At 35.9% G+C, this 19,318-nt stretch overlaps 1 protein-coding gene across 3 annotated transcripts in view; it reads left to right on the forward strand.

Moving 5' to 3' along the window:
* The window catches only part of sit (stuck in traffic), an 88,325-nt gene that overhangs the window by 61,676 nt on the left and 7,331 nt on the right, over positions 1 to 19,318 (forward strand). The window contains exon 1 of one of the 3 annotated variants that reach the window (XM_003700472.3): positions 1,048 to 1,310. The exons of the other annotated variants lie outside the window; for them this stretch is intronic. The gene's annotated coding sequence lies outside the window, so the exon portion shown is untranslated. Of the gene's footprint in view, positions 1 to 1,047; positions 1,311 to 19,318 lie in introns of those variants that run through there. 3 annotated transcript variants of the gene reach the window in all.

Below are 19,318 nucleotides of genomic sequence, written 5' to 3' on the forward strand. Positions count from 1 at the left end.
GGGAGGCTTTGGAATTGGGGAACTTTGGAATTGGAGAGCTTTGGAATTGAGGAATTTTGGAATTGGGAAGCTTTGGAATTGGGGAATTTTGGAATTGGAGAGCTTTGGAATTGAGGAATTTTGGAATTGGGGAATTTTGGAATTGGGGAGCTTTGGAATTGGGGAATTTTGGAATGGGGAGGCTTTGGAATTGAGGAATTTTGGAATTGGGGAATTTTGGAATTGGGGAGCTTTGGAATTGGGGAATTTTGGAATTGGGGGGCTTTGGAATTGGGGAATTTTGGAATTGGAGAGCTTTGGAATTGAGGAATTTTGGAATTGGGGAGCTTTGGAATTGGGGAATTTTGGAATTGGGGAGCTTTGGAATTGAGGAATTTTGGAATTGGGGAATTTTGGAATTGGGGAACTTTGGAATTGAGGAATTTTGGAATTGGGGAGCTTTGGAGTTGGGGAGCTTTGGAATTGGGGAGCTTTAGAATTGGGGAGCTTTGGAATTGGGGAGCTTTGGAATTGGAGAGCTTTGGAATTGAGGAATTTTGGAATTGGGGAGCTTTGGAATTGGGGAATTATGGAATCGGGGAATTAGGGAATTGGGAATTTCGGGAATTGAAAATTTTGGAGTTGGGGAGTTATGGAATTAGGAAATTGTGGAATTGGGAATTATGGAATTAGAGAATTAAGGAATTGGGGTGTTATGGAATCAGGAAATTATGGAATTGGGGAATTATAGAATTAGGGAATTATGGAACCTGGCAATTAGGGAATAATCCCAATCATCCCAATTTCATAAAAATTATCCCAAATTTTCGATTACAAACAAGTTTGCACTTCGTCACTAAAACAGTGATTATGCAAATTGTCACAGCATCTCATTCCGTGCAGCAGGTTATTGTTTATCAAACGCATTCAGGGTACGATGACGTAAATATGTGGTAAATTGGTATCAAGTTAAAAATTCGACGACTCGTTAATATACAGTTTGGTTATCGTTTAATACCCCACTTCTTGCAACTTTTCCTACTCCGGCTTGGTAGAAAGTAACAGCGTTGTGGCTCGATCAAATCGGCAACTCAGTCCATCAGAAACATCGGATCGCGTAAGATCGAGAAACGTGTTTCCTGCATCTGTACATATTCACGTATACACATGCACACTGATCTCCGCTAGTAACGTTCGCTACATACACCTACTCTCGTGGATCCTTCGTCAATTTCAATATTTTTGTACACAAAAAATATCGGGACAGATCGACGGACAATTTCGATTATGATGGTGTGACGTGATATTGTTCGGAAGCTGATTGATCGTTGGTAAGAATTTTTGGACTTTAGTTACTTTCACTTTTGCTGGTTTATGGAGTTGTACAATTTTACTTTCTTATGTATTATATATAGGGTGGCTCATCTTACACATATGGAACTTGTAATGTGTACGTTGTAGAAAAGAAGTAGGAAACTTATTGTTAGTAGGAAGTTTGTAGGAAAGTTTTATGAGTCAGAGGGGTGAAATATTCTTCTTTTTAGATGGAGGCATTTTGGAGATTTCAAGGTGGAGAAACAGGGTGGAAGTACTCTACTAACTTTACTATTAACTATTAGTGTTAATCATTAGCTGTAGGACTGATGAAGGTATTCTTATTTATTCACTGTACAAAAAATATAAAATTATGTTGGAATCAGTGGAGTTGATCTTGAAATCTCTGAACTGTCTACACTGATAAGAACATGCAATGTGCATCATTATGCATGCATTATGACACTATGTAATGTGTAAGGAAGTTGATATTGTTTTTAAAAATTGACTGCAACAGCTGTATAGCATAATATATGTGTATATACATGTATGTGTATATATGTGTACATATGTGTATATGTAGGCTAGTACTGTATTCATAGACTATACTATAATGTACAGTACATTGTATACTATTAACTATAGTAAAGTACTGTGTACATTAAGTTAGTAATCGCATATGTGTACATTAATTTAGTAACAGCATATGTGTACATTAAGTTAGTGACATCATATGTGTACATTAACTTAGTAACAGTATATGTGTACATTAATTTAGTAACAGCATATGTGTATATTAAGTTAGTAACAGCATATGTGTACATTAATGTAGTAACAGCATATGTGTACATTAAGTTAGTAACAGCATATGTGTACATTAATGTAGTAACAGCATATGTGTACATTAACTTAGTAACAGCATATATGTACATTAAGTTAGTAACAGCATATGTGTACATTAATGTAGTAACAGCACATGTGTACATTAAGTTAGTAACAGCATATGTGTACATTAATTTAGTAACAGCATATGTGTACATTAAGTTAGTAACAGCACATGTGTACATTAATTTAGTAACAGCATATCTGTACATTAAGTTAGTAACAGCATATGTGTACATTAATTTAGTATCATCATATGTGTACATTAAGTTAGTGACAGCATATGTGTACATTAATTTAGTAACAGCATATATGTACATTAATGTAGTAACAGCATATGTGTACATTAACTTAGTAACAGCACATGTGTACATTAAGTTAGTAACAGCATATGTGTATATTAATTCATTAATAACATTAATAATATTATTTAAACAGCCCTGGCTAATAATAATGACCTAACTTAACTTACAAAAAATAATAATAATTTCATAAGCAATTCAAACTTGCACATTACTTAAAAATCGAACCTTACATAATAAATAAAATATGCATAATAACAAATCGTTTCGTTTCGCCATCCTGTATACAACGAACGTGAAAGAGCGAATTTTCTCCAGCAGGTTCCGCCGATTTTTATCAACAGCAAATTACTTTCTGAAGGAAGTAGATTGTTGTAATAAGTTCCGCAGATAATTAGAAACTAGACGCTAATCGATCAACGAGATTTATGACAGGTCTAGATAGAGGATCCTTTTTATTTTTTTTAGTTCTGATATTCCTGACGGAAATGTCCTTGCAAGGTTCTTCATTCAGACACTCACTTCCTGCTACAATTCTCTAACCGGTCTTTCTCTCTAACGCAAGACAGCATGACACGATTTCCTACGATCCTGCTGACCGGTTCCCTGTACGTTTCATTGGTGCTCTTCTCTGCGATCCCGTTACTACGAAATTGATAGCAGTTGTACTAGTGAGAACGTAATTTTGTAACGGAAGCCTGGAATTATTATTGTGCTCGGACTTTTTCTTTTTCTATTTTAAACTGGAGCAGTGAATCTCATGCGAGACTTCAGTGTTTCATAGTATCACTTGTGAGGTCTGAAATATTTTTTTTTCTTATACGTTTTCACTGTTTTTCTTCATCTGACTCGATGAAAATGACATTAACTCAATGAAGTAAAGACACGATTAGATCTCAATGAAGTAAAAATAGATTAGATCTAAGGTTAGATTAAAATTCAATCTCACGTTTGTTCAGAGTAACCTTTTAAGCAAGGGTAGATTTTAGGTTAGGCTAAAATTGATGTTGAATGGTTAGCTTCGAACGTTACGATTTCACTTTCAGTCTGACATTCAATTTACCTTTCAAAGGTTCAGTACAATTAAACTTGACTTTGTTCAGTTAAGTCCAATATAATTATACTTTGACAGAATAGGGTTGGTACAATTAAACTTCACTTAGGAGGACTACTTTTGCTTTGACAAAATAGGGTTGGTTAAACTTCACTTTGAAATACTAATTTCTGCTTTGACAAAATAGGGTTGGTTAAACTTCACTTTGAAATACTAATTTCTGCTTTGACAAAATAGGGTGGGTTAAACTTCACTTTGAAGGACTAGTTTCAGTGCAATTAAATCTGACTTTGATCACTTGGGTACATTAACTCCTTGCCTACAATATTAAAAATTAATATAGCTACAATATTAAAACAAATACAGAAAATTAAAATGTGGTATTTTATATTTAGCAATCTCTGACTACATATATTATAGTTGGATCTAAATTTAAGGTAGAAGAATATCACAAATTTCAATAGGGTTTGTCATATTTGAACTGTGAGTGCGTCACGAGTGACTCGTCAAATTACAGCAAGGGGTTAGTTTGACTTCTCAAGTCAAGTGCTATTTTCTCAATGGCGTGTTGATTTATGAAGACATTTCTTTCTGCTTGTTTTCCCATAACGTTAAGTAAGGTTAGTTATGTTAAGGTTAAGTTAGGTTACTCATTAAATAACAGCAAGGGGTTAGTTTGACTTCTGAAGTCAAGTGATATAATCTCAATCCTGTGTTGATTTATAAAGACGTTTCCTTTTGCTTGTTTTTCCATAACGTTAAGTTAGGTTAGTTATGTTAAGGCTAAGTTAGGTTACTCATTAAATTACAGCAAGGGGTTAGTTTGACTTCTGAAGTCAAGTGCTATTATTTGAATCGTGTGTTGATTTATGAAGACGTTTCTTTTTGCTTGTTTTTCAATAATGTTAAGTTAGGTTAGTTATGTTAATGCTAAGTTAGGTTACTCATTAAATAACAGCAAGGGGTTAGTTTGACTTCTGAAGTCAAGTGATATAATCTCAACCCTGTGTTGATTTATGAAGACGTTTCTTTTCGCTTGTTTTTCCATAACGTTAAGTTAGGTTAATTATATTAAGATCAAGTTAGGTTACTCATTAAATAACAGCAAGGGGTTAGTTTGACTTCTGAAGTCAAGTGCAATTATCTCAATCGTGTGTTGATTTATGAAGACATTTCTTTCTGCTTGTTTTCCTATAACGTTAAGTAAGGTTAGTTATGTTAAGGCTAAGTTAGGTTACTCATTAAATTACAGCAAGGAGTTAGTTTGACTTTTGAAGTCAAGTGCTATTTTCTCAACCCTGAGTTGATTTATGAAGTCATTTCCTTTTGCTTGTTTTCGATAATGTTAAGTTAGGTTAGTTATATTAAGATTAAGTTAGGTTAATCATTAAATTACAGCAAGAACTTAAGTTTGACTTTTGAAGTCAGGTGATATAATCTCAACCCTGTGTTGATTTATGAAGACATTTTTTTTCGCTTGTTTTTCTATAACGTTAAGTTAGTTTAGAAGTGGTAGAAGCAAAGAGCTGGAATGTGTCATTAGCCATCAGTAATTAGCATCACTCTCTCATCCTTTCATGTAGAAATGGAAGGTCCAAGATTTCCGTGACAATCCGAAGTCGAGATTTCCGTTGTCCATTTCCCGGAACACTCGTTCCCTTTCGAGAACGAGTCGATTCCACGGGTGAACGACCACCATTTGAACTAGAAATCTAATTGCGAGTCGTACGTTGCAATTTCACTCTGACCGGTACTGGGCAACGTCATAGGCGTAGCTACCTTTGGTACATTCGATCCTTCGACTCGATATAAAACCAAGTTGAGGAATTTCCTTCTTCGTGGAAAATGTCTACATTGCTACCTCGACAAGAAAGAGTAGCTGAAATACCACTTTCCGTTTCCACTCATGTTTCGAACGTAACCTCTTCTTATTTAACCTCTTCTCTTCAGGAGAGGTTATGTGGTTATGCGATGTAGCGGTTCTAACGGGTTTGTTTTTAGATCGATTTGAATGTTTTCTGAGGCTTCTTCAGGTGTCGAGGTGTCTTTGCATAGTTTTAGATCTGCCTCGGTTGTCGGACTCGGATGGTCTTGTTACTATGGTAACAAAATGTAGGTGATTATGGCACTATAGAAAGGATATTGTAATGCAAGATGCAGGTGACTATACAGGGTGTTCAGAGATTTACTAGCCAGCGTTTTTGTCGTAAACGACTGGTACGAGAAAAAAATGAAAGAGGAAAAGGTTTTTTATAATCAACATAACGAAGTATATAAATTTTTCGTGTTTATCATTTTTTCCTCTTTTATTTTTGTCTCGTATCAGTCGTTTGCGAGAAAAACGCTGGCTAGTAAATCTCTGAACACCCTGTATACATATTGAGATATATAGTCAGTAGAATTTTTTTGTACTTCGTGTATTTCTTTATCATTAAGGTTATCGTAGTGGTCAGTTACAATTTTGCTTCGGTTAACAACCCAATTTGAGTGTAGTTTGATATCTCTGAGCTGATCAATAAATATTCTAAATTGTTAAGTTTGTAAATCTCCAAATTTTGTAGTAGTCAAATGTCTGAATTTCTGTACTTCAAAATTTTTATTGAAAACATAAAAATATTAGAACAAAATTGCTTAAGAAATTTATGAAACAAGATTTAAAAATTTGACACTTCTATGGACCTCAAATATTTTAGAGCTAGATGTAAATGAAATATGCAAGTAATACATAATCCTCAGAAATTACATAAAAGCTTGAAACTTAGTAAACCAATAAGAAAAATCTGCCTACCCATAACTAATTAAACGATGTAATGTAATAGAAACCAGAATTACGTCGATAGAGTAAATGAGACCAGTTAGAAAAATCCGCTTACTTACATAAACAAGCACGTGGTCAAGTAAAGCACAGTTCACAAGCAACGTAAATAAACTCCTTACATTCCTGAATTACAATTTCCACCAAACGGTGCAATTAAAAGTTAAAGAAGCGTAGAGAACAAAAATTGATTAGCATCGATCAAGGTCGCGAATCGTAGAAGAATCGCGCAGAATTACGTAAGCGGGAAAGCGTTAGAGCAACTCGAGAAAAGGTCGGTGTACCAGCGTTAACAAGTTGTCGTTTAACTTTCATTTACTCTAGGCGCGAGACTTCCTTTTGCCTTGTAATAGATCCTTCGTTATTAAAGTTAATAGCAGTTTTAACGGGAGAAGTCTTTTGATAATGAAGCTTTCGTTCTTCTTCCGTTTACTGTGTATCCTCGAATAAGCAAGTGTTTTGTCGAGTTCATATAACGAACACTGAGAACGATTTGATAATTTATTTATTTAATAGCGTTTTGAATTATTTTTAGCTTCAGTCAAGTTTCAGAAGAAATTAAACGATGTTCATTTTTATTTAAAATTGCTGAATCAGCATAAATGTCAAGGAGACACAAAGTCTGTTGTGAGAGTTGAAGTGCACTCTGTATTTGTCATCTTCAGTTTTTGTAGTATTCGATCATCTCTACATCATTGTTCCTCTGCAGTGAGTGTTTATAGGGTGCCTCACAACTAGTGCAGGTCCTTGAAATCTTGAAATCAGGTCCCTTGAAATGGGAGGTAGCTGACGGATAACGCGTAGTTATTCAACGCATGGTAATCCAAAGCGTAGTAATGCAACGCATGGTAATTCGACGCGTAGAAATCCAGCGTGGGGATATCCAACGCATTGTAATCCAATGCGTGGTAGTTCAACGCGTAGTAATGCAACGTATGGTAATTCGACGCGTAGTAATCCAGCGTGGGGATATCCAACGCATTGTAATCCAATGCGTGGTAGTTCAACGCGTAGTAATGCAACGTATGGTAATTCGACGCGTAGTAATCCAGCGTGGGGATATCCAACGCGTAGTAATCCCACGCGTGGATATTCAACGCGTGGTAGTTCAACGCATAGTAATGCAACGCATGGTAATTCGACGCGTAGTAATGCAACGCATGGTAATTCGACGCGTAGTAATCCAGCGTGGGGATATCCAACGCGTAGTAATCCCACGCGTGGATATTCAACGCGTGGTAGTCCAACGCGTAGTAATGCAACGCATGGTAATTCGACGCGTAGTAATCCAGCGTGGGGATATCCAACGCGTAGTAATCCCACGCGTGGATATTCAACGCGTGGTAATTCGACGCGTAGTAATCCCACGCGTGGATATTCAACGCGTGGTAGTCCAAAACGTAGTAATGCAACGCATGGTAATTCGACGCGTAGTAATCCAGCGTGGGGATATCCAACGCATTGTAATCCCACGCGTGGATATTCAACGCGTGGTAGTCCAACGCGTAGTAATGCAACGCATGGTAATTCGACGCGTAGTAATCCCACGCGTGGATATTCAACGCGTGGTAGTCCAACGCGTAGTAATGCAACGCATGGTAATTCTAAGCGTGCGAATCTAACGCGTAGTTAACCAACGCGTAGTAATCCGGCGTGTGGATATCCAACGCGTGGATATTCAACGCGTAGTAATGCAACGCGTGGTAATTCTAAGCGTAGGAATCTAACGCGTGGTAATCTAACGCGTAGTTAACCAACGCGTAGTAATCTAACGTGCAGTTAACCAACGCGTAGTAATCCAACGCGCAATAATCCAGCGCGTAGCAATCCTCACGTTCTGACTGGTCCGGTGTTTTTTCTTAATAATTCAAAAACGAAGCTTCACATCCCATTTTTGCAAAGGGAAATCTTATTCAGAATCAGCTCCTCATTTCAGAGACACTAGTTATGACACACCCTGTATAACAAGAGTGAACCTAGCACATCGATCAACGAGAATGTAAATAATGACTCTATCAGTAGTTCTGAAGGTAATGCACTGCATTTTAACGGTGTCAGAGCTTTACTTTCAACGTAATTCGCTTTCTCTAATTAGAAACTAAATTCGAGGGCTATAAACTGTATTATGAGTATTTCCTACCAAAAGAAATCTCTGTCAAAGAATGTACGCATGAAGGTGAAGTTCATTCCACGTTTAGATTTTTATGCGGAGTGTACTCGTATCTTTTGTGCAATTTTCAACCCACTTTCTTGTCTTTTAAGCTAGAGACGATTTCGCAAGGAACTTTCCATCGTTTCGAATGTTTTGGGTCCATGACTCAGGGGATTTTCGACCAGTTTTCCTTCGATCGTTAATTGAATGGTCTTTTTTGTATCAAGTGCGTAATCCGCTGTTAGCATTGACGTGACATTCGGCAGTCAAAACATTATTATTAATTTATTTATTCGAGGGGCAAACCCTGATGAATTGCAAAAAAGGATCGATGCAATCGTTTCCTTGATTAACTGTCTTTTTATTTTCCTTGTGGATTCAATATCCATTTTATTATTTAACTTTTATTATACTTTTATTTTAACTAGCTCTTTGGGGTCTCATGTTTTGTTAAACAAAGAAATCACTCTTACAATTATTGTTGTAATTGTAATTTTATATTTTATTTACATTTTAACCTAACTCTTTGGAGTCTCATGTCTTGTCAAACAAAGAAATCATTCTCACAATTATTTTTATTCTTGTAATTTTATATTATACTTGTATTTCAACTAATTCTTTCTTGTGTTCATGTCTTGTTAAACAAGCAAAATTTTCAAACTCCCAAATTTACAAATTTTTTAATTTAAAAGTGAGGTTAGTAATTTAGAGTCTACTATATTTGAGTTTAGAGGAAGTAAGTGAATACTGAATACGTTTGCCGAATAACAGTAATTATTGTACGCTCTATAACGTGTTCACGCTCAGGTAATTGAGTTGCTTCATCTTAAACTTCTTGAAGAATTCCAGTGAATTTTTATAGCATATCTTTTTGTTAGTTTCACATGGAAAGAAGAAATCTAAGTGATTTAAAGAGAAACTCGAAAGCAGAAAGTTAATGATTCGTTACAGTATCATAAATTATAGTATATCGGAAGTATTCAAATTATAATATGGTCTTAAAACTGTTTGACAGAACACGTATGGCCATTCATTACAAACATTTTTTCTTTAAACCTGCAATTATTTATAAATTTTTAAGTAATCAATTACACTTAGATTATAAATTCTCAAATTTAAAAAAAAATTAAAAAATATAGATATTGAAATTGACAACACTTTATAAATTCTGAAATAAATATTAAAAAATTATTATTCGTTAACAATGTATAATTTTTAAATTTGCAATGTTTATTTCAGAAGATACAGTTAAATAAACAGAGCTATAAATTTAATATAAAAGTTCATGTTACTTCAGAGTCAGACAAGTATGTAAGTGTTAAAAGGTCGAAGGACGTATGCTCATAAATCAGCTGGGTTTCACTTCGTCGTTAACGTAATGAACAGGTGAAGGTTCCCAGTACAGTGAAAGAGAGCGAAAGCAGAAATACGGAATTAGCATTAGGAGTCTTTCGTCCAAATCACAAATAATTTCGTGATTTCATTCTGAAAGAAATAAATACTCTAACCATGTCGGCGCATAAATTTGCGTATGCGTGCACATAACAATAACCATAAAAAAGGAAAACTTATATTCTCATTGTTAGAAAATGTATGAAAAGTCACTAGACATAGACCTCATAGTACGGACTTTATAAAAAAGTCACTGCACTACAAACAGAAATTATATGATTTATATTCACGCGTTGGATCACTACGCGTTGGATATCCCCACGCTGGATTACTACGCGTTGGTTAACTACGCGTTATATTACCACGCGTTAGATTCCTACGCTTAGAATTACCACGCGTTGCATTACTACGCGTTGGACTTCTACGCGTTGAATATCCACGTGTTGGATCACTACGCGTTGGATATCCACACGCTGGATTAGTACGCGTTGGTTAACTACGCGTTAGATTACCACGCGTTAGATTCCTACGCTTAGAATTACCACGCGTTGCATTACTACGCGTTGGACTACTACGCGTTGAATATCCACGCGTTGGATCACTACGCGTTGGATATCCACACGCTGGATTACTACGCGTTGGTTAACTACGCGTTAGATTACCACGCGTTAGATTCCTACGCTTAGAATTACCACGCGTTGCATTACTACGCGTTGGACTACTACGCGTTGAATATCCACGCGTTGGATCACTACGCGTTGGATATCCACACGCTGGATTACTACGCATTGGTTAACTACGCGTTAGATTACCACGCGTTAGATTCCTACGCTTAGAATTACCACGCGTTGCATTACTACGCGTTGGACTTCTATGCGTTGAATATCTACGCGTTAGATTACCACGCGTTAGATTCCTACGCTTAGAATTACTACGCGTTGCATTACTACGCGTTGGACTTCTACGCGTTGAATATCTACGCGTTGGATTACTATGCGTTAGATATCCACACGCTGGATTCAACATTTCTACAATAGTTATATTACAAATATTACAAATTATTTCACATAATTTGCAAGCTGTGATAAAATCAGTATTACACTGCAATCAATATTTCACACAAAAGTAACTGCAAATGTATGTACCACAATTGCAAATGTATGCACCACAAATGCAAATGTGCACAAATCTCGCACAAATCGCGACAGGTGTCCTTCCACCATTAAATCCAGGTTGCTTACATAATCCAGATAAACTTCATTCATCAACTTCGTCCGAACAAGCCTACCTTATCCACGAGAATCAGACTTAATTTCGTACGAATCCACCGTAAATTAGAGCAAGATCTTCGCTTTCATCTACAGCTATTAAGGTAACGAGATGCAACATTCCGATACATCAAATTAGCTTAAACTCGATGTTTATACCCATAACGGACTATCAGTCTCATTTAATCATTGCTGTCTTGTTAAATCTATTTCGTATTAACTAGTTTATCTCTAACATGGATTAGCAATTTTTGAAGATGTGAATAGCCTTTTATATTCGAGTTGACCATACTAGATGGATCTATCGATGACAACCCACGAGCTGGCGCGTTGGAATTAGTAATAGTACCGCAGAGAGTATGTGGGTTGGGGTCCATTTTAGTATTCTAATTGTTGGGGATTTAGCGACGTAATGATTAGGGGTGTAGGGATATGGGGACGTAGGAATTTGGGGGAGCAGGAATTTTGGGAATGTAGAGATATGGGGACGTGAGGATATAGGGACGTAGAAATTTGGGGAAGTAAGAATTTGAGGGCGTGGAAATTTCGGGGCGTAGAAATTTGGGGGCGTCGAAATTTGGAAGCGTAGGAATTTCGGGGCGTGGAAACTTGGAAGCGTAGGAATTTCGGGGCGTGGAAATTTGGGAGCATAGAAATTTGGGGGCGTGGAAATTTGTAATCGTAGGAATTTCGGGGCGTGGAAATTTGGGAGCGTAGAAATTTGGGGGCGTGGAAATTTGGAAGAGTGGAAATTTCGGGGCGTGGAAATTTGGAAGCGTAGGAATTTGGGGGCGTAGGAATTTCGGAGCGTAGGAATTTGGGGACGTGGAAATTTGGAAGCGTAGAAATTTGGGGGCGTGGATATTTGGAAGCGTAGAAATTTCAGGGCGTGGAAATTTGGGAGCGTAGAAATTTGGGGGCGTGGAAATTTGGAAGCGTAGGAATTTGGGGGCGTGGAAATCTGGAAGCGTAGAAATTTCGGGGCGTGGAAATTTGGAAGCGTAGGAATTTCGGGGCGTGGAAATTTGAAAGCGTAGGAATTGCGGGGCGTGGAAATTTGGGAATATAGGAATTCGTGAACCTAGTAATTTTTAAACATAGATATCTTACCGTAACTTTTTGGTACAATTAAAACCATATCTCTTCTAATCCCCTACATCATCCTCTCCACGTGCCATCTCATGGGTCGCCATCGTTACATTCTACAATACTCTGACCAAGTCTCCACGAGAGCAAACAGCCACGATTTACAGCATTGTTGACTATCGTAAAGCGCCAGCATCCTGTATATAATTGCGTCTGGCACGCGCGCAATTCTCTTCCCGCTTTCTCGTGGAAGCAATCGTCATCGTTATCGGGCATCGATCGATACCGGATCGTTACGTAACAATTAGATTTCCCGCGACTCGCGCGAACACTCGTGCCGCGTTCTTACCTCACTGCCAATGGCAGTGGATGAACGATCGCGTGATCCAGTCTCTCACGAACGAGATCTTTTTACTATACCGCACAAATTACTGTCTCAAGTTTTCCTCTACGTAACTTCCTTCACGCTTAGAGAAGATTGTATTTAGTAGATGTCTAATAGAAAAGAGATGATACCTTTTATCAGACTCTTACTTTCCGTTTCTTCCGCAGCTTTCACGCTTTTCTTTCGATTTTATTACTGTGGCGGGAGAAAGAAAGTAAAACTGCGTATGCGGATATTTATTTCTGTATATATGAAAAATTCATTACTTTTGTAAAAAATTCTTTTTTGTAAATTAATGAAAATTTATACTTTCTTTTATTGTGTGGAGAATTACATTTTTAATGTAAAAGTCGATTTAAAGTTGGGTCAAAAAAAAAGTAGGGTAAGTTGAACGTAACTTTATGATTAGGTTAGGTTAAGTTTTCTAAGCACAACTTTTAAGTACAAATCTTGAAACAAGTTTTAGTAACACAAACCAGTGGCATATAAAAACTTGTAAGAACAAATAGAAGTTCAAGGAAAATGTAGATACAAATGAAGGTTAAGTTGAAGCTAACTAATTAGGTTAGGTTAGGTTCAACTAACTCTAAGCTCAGCCTTCAAGTAAAAATCTTGAAACAAGTTTTAACAACACAAACTATTGGTGCAAAAAAACTTGTAAGAACAAATGGAAGTCCAAAGAAAAAGTAGATAGAAACGTAGGTTAAATTGAATCTAACTAATTAGGTTAGGTTAGGTTCAACTAACTCTAAGCTCAGCCTTCAAGTAAAAATCTTCAGTCAAGTTTAAACAACACAAATCATTCGTACAAAGAAACTTGTAAGAACAAATGGAAGTCCAAAGAAAAAGTAAATAAAAACGTAGGTTAAATTGAATCTAACTAATTAGGTTAGGTTAGGTTCAACTAACTCTAAGCTCAGCCTTCAAGTAAAAATCTTGAAACAAGTTTTAACAACACAAACCATTGGTGCAAAAAAACTTGTAAGAACAAATGGAAGTCCAAAGAAAAAGTAGATAGAAACGTAGGTTAAATTGAATCTAACTAATTAGGTTAGGTTAGGTTCAACTAACTCTAAGCTCAGCTTTGAAATAAAAATCTTCAGTCAAGTTTAAACAACACAGATCATTCGTACAGAAAAACTTGTAAGAACAAATTGAATTCCGAGCAATAAATAAATAAAATCGAAAGTTAAGTTGAATCTAACTAATTAGGTTAGGTTAGGTCCAACCCTATCTGTAACTCTAAGCTCAGCTTTTAAGTAAAAATCTACAAACTAGCTTTAACAACACGAACCACTGAAACTTAGAAACTTGTAAGAACAAATGAAATTCTAAACGACTACATCTTTCCCTAAGTGTCCCATGGACCTCCATCTTGTCACCACTCCATTTTGCGTCACGTAGGGAGTTAATACGGTATTCCTCGCGTCGAACCTCAGCGATGAAGTAATTTTAAAATATCGTCTCGAGTAATCCATTCGGTAAAAGTAAGAAGGCGATTCGAACTATTCAGCCGTTGAATTATTGCATTTTACCGGGTACTTGGAAGTAATTTATGTTCTGCTAGATGGTCGTAAGAGGCAGCTTCTAGTTTGCTTTCGAGCCGCGTTGCAAGACCATTCGCAGGAAATCGGTCGTTTGCATATACAGTGTCCCCGTTTATTTCGTCGAGACGAATTACGAGAAAAGGTCGAGATCACCATTGCGATGCGATTCGATCGGACTTCTTCTTAGTAGCGAAGGACGTTTTGTCCGAACAAAGTACTTGATGTATTTTAAGAATAAATCTCTGATAACGATTCCATTTGTGCAGCTGTGAATTGTTGTTTTTGTTGAAATATTTATTGGGTATTTACAGGAAAATACGTGAGGACTTTCAAAGTTTGTAGAAGATTTTTAACACTTTGTCACGTGACGCTGTTTTCGTACAAATGTCGTATACATACATAACTGTATATTATTAAGAATTTATTTAATTGAAAATGCTCGTATTAGTTACTGTGGATGATTGCAACAAATGTGAAAATATCAAGATTTGTTAAAAACAAAATTATTTAATACAATTTTAAATTGTTTCTGTATGGCAGACGACATGAGCATGACGTTGAAACGTGTCTGAAAAGTTTCAAACTAATTGGACAATGACAGTCAGGCTTTCTTATATTAGATTGTAGGAACGTAGAAAGTGTAGCATGAAATGGTAATTTATAGTAAACGTACTATTTCTTATTCATAATCAACTTGAATATGTTTCCAAATGTTTTGTACTACAAATTAATTAATAATTTATATCAATGTGCCTAAATTCCATGCGTCATCGACTCCATACAGTGTACAGAAGTATTTTCTAAGTTTTCCAGATTTCTAGTCTTCGCAATACTAAATTTCTAAACAACAACTTGGAAAATTTGTTAAACAAGAGTGACCGAGTGACGGACCCTCAAAGTCGCGATTTTCGCTGAAAATTTCAGTTGTGACGGTATATACTAATAAGGCAAGGGAATCAGCTGATCGTGAGTGGCACAGTTTCGCTCGCGTGTCGGCGCTCGAAAAACGAGCAAATGAAGCGCGAGAGAAAGGTGAAGCGTATGCATCGCGGTTACGCGTTTCAATTTCGCGCTCTTTGCCTTGACGACCGCGAATTTGCCGAGCGTAACTCCGATTCCGTTATACCGATGAAAATCACTCGCGGATTCAGTGGAATCGCTGCAAGAATAATTGGGAATCGATCGACTTCTTTGATGAGGACGATGCAAGATACACTGGTCATAGTCTTCAGAAATATGCAAAATTATTTCAACTCTTTTTGCTTATAAAAAATATGAAATGTCTACGTTAATGGGTCACTGGTCATTTTAGGTTGATCTTTGTTATTTAACTGACTGTTAATATTAACATTAAGTATTGACATTGACTATTAGCGTTGACTATTAGATTTGACTATTAGCATTGACTATTAGCATTGACTATTAGCAGTGACTATTAGCAGTGACTATTAGGATTGACTATTAACATTGACTATTAGCATTGATTATTAGCATTGACTATTAACATTGACTAGTAGCGTTGACTATTAGCATTGACTATTAGCAGTGACTATTAGGATTGACTATTAACATTGACTATTAGCATTGACTATTAGCATTGACTATTAGCATTGACTATTAGCATTGATTATTAGCATTGGCTATTAGCATTGATTATTAGCATTGACTATTAGCATTGACTATTAGCATTGACTATTAGCATTGACTATTAGCATTGACTGTTGACATTGACTGTTGACATTTAAAATTAACATTGACTATAAAAATGCACTATTGATATTGACTATCAACATTAAGTAACAGCATTGACTGTTAATATCGTCTATTAACATTGACTATTCACGTTGAATATGAATATTGCCTATCAACACTGACTATCAACCTTGACTATTAATATTGGCTATCAATATTGACTATAAACATTGACTATTGATACGTTCCTATCAACATTAACTAACAACATTGACTATTAATATTGTCTATTAACATTGACTATAAACATTGACTATTGATATTGACTATCAACATTAACTAACAACATTGACTATTAATATCGTTTATTAACATTGACTATTCACATTGAATACGAAGATTGAGTATTAACACTGACTATCAACCTTGACTATTAACATTGACTATCAACATTGATTATAAACATTGACTATTGATACGTTCCTATGAACATTAACTAACAACATTGACTATTAATATTGTCTATTAACACTGACTATCAACCTTGACTATTAACATTGACTATAAACATTGACTATTGATACGTTTCTATCAACATTAACTAACAACATTGACTATTAATATTGTCTATTAACATTGACTATTCACATTAAATATGAACATTGACTATCAACATTAACTAACACCATTGCCTATTAATATTGTCTATTAACATTGACTATTCACATTAAATATGAACATTGACTATCAACATTAACTAACACCATTGCCTATTAATACTGTCTATTAACATTGACTATTCACATTGAATATGAACACTGACTATCAACACTGACTATCAACCTTGACTATTACCATTGACTATCAACATTGACTATCAACATTGACTATCAACATTGACTATTAACATTGACTATCAACATTAACTATTAACATTGACTATTAACATTGTCTGTTAACATTGATAATCAACATTGACTATTAACATCGACTATTAACATTGACTATTACCATCTATTTATCCAACCCTATCTAATTGTTTCCCATAAATCCTGTGCACCTCTTCCGTAGTATTCGATGCGTGTGGCCATAATTGAAACTCTCTGGCATTATACTACTGACACTATGACGTTCCGTACATATGCCGTAAAAGCGGTAATGAAAATTTGTTGCGAAGCAGAGAATGCTTGTTGCGGTTTAAAGGAACAGAGATAGTTTCGCAACGGGAATTTATTAGCGACGTTTCATTGTGAACACAAAATGCCATTCTCTGAAGAAACGAGCCACGAGATGACGTTCGATGGATGACCCGCGGATTCCTCGATTTTATAATAAGAATTTGGTACAAGGTCTCTCCGGTTGCCGATTTCTCCGAGTTCATCAGACGTAACTGTCTTGCGGCTACTGGAAAGTATCTTCTGTAAATATTAACTACGAGCAAGTATTTATGATCTGATGGGGCAACGTGTACTTTGAACTAGGGTTATTTCAGAATCACCAGGTTTGATAACTCGCGGGTTTACATATTGAACCGTTTATGAAATACCCGGCGAATTTCGATAAAAAAAGCGAGTTGCTCTAGGTGTTACGAAGTAGGACGGGTCGCTAATGGCCAGTGTTACAAGGGAAGTTGCAACATGTAATTGAACGTTTGGTGTTTCGAGCGGCCGATGAAAAAACGGAAATTTAGGTTAATGAAAATGGTCGCAAAAAATTATTAATCAGTTAACGAGTGGTTCCACCTGTTCTAGTTCTTGTTTGATGCTGTAAGAAAAGATATTAAGGATACTTTGCGGGAAAGGAGTAATCAGTGTGGGATTCAGTAATATTGTCCTGTGCTGGGTCACTTAACCAGTAATATTGTTCACTATATAATTAAATATACGCAGGTATAGTTACAAGTGTAGTTAGAGGTATAGTTACAGGTATAGTTGACAAGTATAGTTGGGAAGTATAGTTGCAAGTATAGTTACCAAGTGTAGGTGCAAGTATAGTTACAAGTGTAGTTAGCAAGTATAGTTACAGGTATAGTTGCAAGTATAGTTAGCAAGTGTAGTTAGCATGTATAGTTGCAAGTGCAGTTACAAGTATAGTTACAAGTGTAGTTAGCAAGTATAGTTACAGGTATAGTTGCAAGTATAGTTAGCAAGTGTAGTTAGCATGTATAGTTGCATGTGCAGTTACAAGTATAGTTACAAGTGTAGTTAGCAAGTGTAGTTAGCATGTATAGTTGCATGTGCAGTTACAAGTATAGTTACAAGTGTAGTTAGCAAGTATAGTAATCAAGTATAGTCATCAAGTATAGTCAACAAGTATAGTCAACAAGTATAGTCAACAAGTATAGTCAACAAGTATAGTCAACAAGTATAGTCAACAAGTATAGTTACAAGTATAGTCATCAAGTATAGTCATCAAGTATAGCCATCAAGTATAGTCATCAAGTATAGTTACAAGTATAGTTATCAAGTATAGTCATCAAGTATAGTCATCAAGTATAGTCAACAAGTATAGTTATCAAGTATAGTTACAAGTATAGTCATCAAGTATAGCCATCAAGTATAGCCATCAAGTATAGCCATCAAGTATAGCCATCAAGTATAGTCAACAAGTACAGTCATCAGGTATAGTTACAAGTATAGTCAACAAGTACAGTCATCAGGTATAGTTACAAGTATAGTCAACAAGTACAGTCATCAGGTATAGTTACAAGTATAGTTGCAAGTGTAATTAACAAGTATAGTTGCAAGTATAGTTAGCAAGTATAGTTGCAGGTATAGTTGCAAGTATAGTTACAAATATAATTGCAAGTATAGTTACAAGTATAGTTACAAGTATAGTTACAAGAACAATTCTGTTTCACAAAATTGCTTGTACTTGACATTCGTGGTGCGATTAAAAGCTGAAACATTACCGATACTACGACGCGAAACGTTCCTTTACGTTTGTAAGGCTTATCTGTCAACATGATCGAGTACGATAGAAACCCACGTAAAGTGTAATGATACGGTGCACCAGGTAATAGCTCGGTGCTTCATCGATGCAATTCTGCGACCAGATTTTGAAGTTGAAGGTGGAATTTAGAAAGTAGGTTGCTTAGTAATTACGATATTTGAAAAGACTGGCGAAGTAATATGTACAGAGTGCTTCAAAAGAAGCTGACCCTTCAAACTATCACAAATTATAAATTCACAATTTTTATGTTTATAAACAAGCTTATTGGTTTAACGTCATCTGCTATGAAAACTCTTGCCAGAATTAATTCTTTCATTTTAAGGAGACTTTTTTATTAACATGGACTTGTAGGGACATGTAATGATCCTTAAACAATTTCTCATTGACACATCACTATTCAGTGTATCTCTATTCAGTGTATATAACTTTTACATGAAGAATCTAAACACCGAATATGAAGTCTCAAATTAAATTTGACACGATATTAGTCCCTCTTTC

Source organism: Megachile rotundata, chromosome 1, assembly GCF_050947335.1.
Source record: "Megachile rotundata isolate GNS110a chromosome 1, iyMegRotu1, whole genome shotgun sequence".
NCBI lineage: Eukaryota > Metazoa > Arthropoda > Insecta > Hymenoptera > Megachilidae > Megachile > Megachile rotundata.